This window comes from Austrofundulus limnaeus, unplaced genomic scaffold, assembly GCF_001266775.1.
Source record: "Austrofundulus limnaeus strain Quisiro unplaced genomic scaffold, Austrofundulus_limnaeus-1.0 Scaffold2799, whole genome shotgun sequence".
Taxonomy (NCBI): Eukaryota; Metazoa; Chordata; class Actinopteri; order Cyprinodontiformes; family Rivulidae; genus Austrofundulus; species Austrofundulus limnaeus.
The window spans coordinates 3012-5786 of NW_013955201.1; positions in this window are offsets into that span (position 1 = coordinate 3012).

Below are 2775 nucleotides of genomic sequence, written 5' to 3' on the forward strand. Positions count from 1 at the left end.
ACACAATTGGTTAAGCTTGCCTGGTTTGTTTAGTGGGAAGAAAAGAAAAAAAAAACGAGTCGACAAGTTTTCAACAGGGTTGAAATCAGAGCGATGGGAAGGCCACTCTGGAAGCTTAATGTTAGCTTGTTTTATCCAATCAGAAAGCAGTTCTGATGGGTTTGGAACTGTGTCCAAGTTTCAGGCGTTTTATCTGTTAATTCGGCGTACAGCTGAAAAACTAATTCGTTTTTCAATCCACTTTGTACAATGCACCAGCACCACAGTATGATGCTACCACCACCATGCTTCACAGTTAGTTCAGGTTTTGACCATTTGAAAGCCTCTCGTTGACTTGTCCAAACTTACTTCAATCATGCAACTCAAAACTAAATGCTTAAAACAGCCTCCTCTGAAATTATTTAAAGGCACAGTGTGTAGTATTTGTTTTCAGCGACATCTAGTGGTTGAATCATCCTCCCTGGTCCTCCCCCCCCCCCCCTTCCAAACGCAAAGGAGTTGCTACGGTGTCTCTCAGGTGTCAAAAACCTTTGATAATTCCAACCGCGATGTCTACCAGCAGCTTCAGGGCTAGTGATGTTTCAAGTGGTAAGATTATGAGCTTTAATAAGTAAAATTATCCCAGCTACAATGACAGACAACAAATATTACATTTATAGTTTTACAACTAAAACCGTTTTTGACGCCGCCACCGCAGTTTGTCCTTCATGAGCCTTCGTAGACAAGATGGCGGCTGCCTGTAGTGGCGACCCGCAACCATGGAGATATAAACAGCTTTTTATAAGGTAAAAATAATAAAACAAGGTCTTTTTCTGCAATGATTAGACATGTTTTTTTTTATTACTGTCATTAGTGATTATCTCAATTTCGGCTAAAAGAATTGACAAAATCCTACACACTGTGCCTTTAGAAGCCTTTTGATTTTTAAAATTTTTTTGTAAGGGTGTCAAATTAAAGGTAAGAACAGGAGAAAGTCGTCGGACACACTGGTATTCAAAAAATAAAAAAGGACCCCCTGTAGGGTCCGGAAACGTTTAAAGGCAGAAACGGCACTGTTTTGCCCACTGAAATAGAATTTGAGTTTGGCATTAAGGCTTCAATCCCTTCATTCAATGATCACGTTGCACGTGTCATGGAGTGATTGAGAGATGAAATCACACGTGAAGCAGTTCAAGCCGTCTACCTGAACGAGCTTTGGCAGGCTCATTGAAGTTTGTGTTGTTGTGGCCAATCAGTTTATCAGCTGTCTCATCCAACCACAAAACTTTTCTCCAAAAAGCATTTGTCTTGTCCACGTGAGCAGCTGCACATTTTAATTGAGCTTAAAGAGTCCTCTTTGACTGGCATCCTCTCCATGGTAATGTAAAACTGCAAAAAAAAAAAAAAAAAAAAAAAAAAAAAAAAAAAGAAAAACTATCATCTAAGAGTGACTTTTTTTCTTTCTCTAGACCTTGACATGTGGTGACACCTTTGAATAATTTGTACTTAAGTGTCTGAACTGATGCTCTTATTATCTGATGAGGCTCAACAAGACACTCAACTTGTGTAAAACTACAATTCTCCTTCGTAGATGAGTTGAACAAGTTTACTAAATGTTCTTATTGTTGTGGTATTGGTCAACTCATTGAGTGCTGTCAAACAAGCATTTTTTTATGCTGGTAAAGAGAAACTGCCAGCTGCAGTAGGTTACAATCACTAACAGGGCATTATTAGGCTTTAATCCCATCATATGAGAAGACCAGTGGTGGGCACAGTTCCCCTAAAGCACTAATAGGGGAACTAATTTCCTGATTAGTGCTTTAGGGCTTTTGCTAATTTTAAAGTTTATTAGTGGATTAGCACTTGCTAAATTCATAGGCTAAATTTAGAAGCACTGACTGAGGTCTATAAATGTTATTGATCAACGTTAATATTAACAGCTGAGGGTGAAAACTGTCACACATTTTGTTCATATGTGTGTCACTTATCTACTAGGTGACACATTAACAATAAAAGAGCCCAAATACAGCTGTGGAGTGTCAATGATAAGTCTTAAGAGAGCAACAGACAACATGTGACTCATGTTGTCTGTTGAAGAATGTTCATGTGTTGATGGGTGTTTTAGTGCTTTAGAATTAGGGGCCCTAAATATTTGAGTTAGTGTTTTAGAGCTAGAGGAACTAATTTCCTCCGCCAAGGAGGTAATGTTTTCGGTCGCATCCGTCCGTCTGTCGTTCTGTCTGTGGACAACATTACTCAAAAACTTGTGGACAGATTGTCATGACATTTTAACCACATGTGTGTACTGGGCCAAGGAACACAGCTTTAAATTTTGGTGATGTTCCGGATCACGATGCGGATACAGGAATTTTTTTTCTTTCAATCCTCTGAGATCAGCAAAGCTGTGATGCTTTCATAGGGCTTCTGTAAAAAACAGTGAGCTGGATTACACAGCACGGACTTCAAACTTTATAAAAGTGATGTTAAAACCAGATTTAACGATGAATAATTTTTGCCATAATGTGCGCATTTTTACACATTTGGTGCGCATTTACAGAACGTTTTGTGAACAGGAAGTGCGTGACTGCACCATGAAAACTATTTTTCCTATTTCCTCAAACACACCACGTTTCCGAAACAACCAATCAAAACAGTTTCTCTACTAGGCTTGTAAACAGAGAGCTGCCGGGCCTCAAAGTTTGGAGACGGGGGGAGCCAGGAAGCACTTTATAAAGAGAGTCAAACCATTACAAACTCATACAAGGGGATAAAACTGACGTTTTACATGGTGAAATG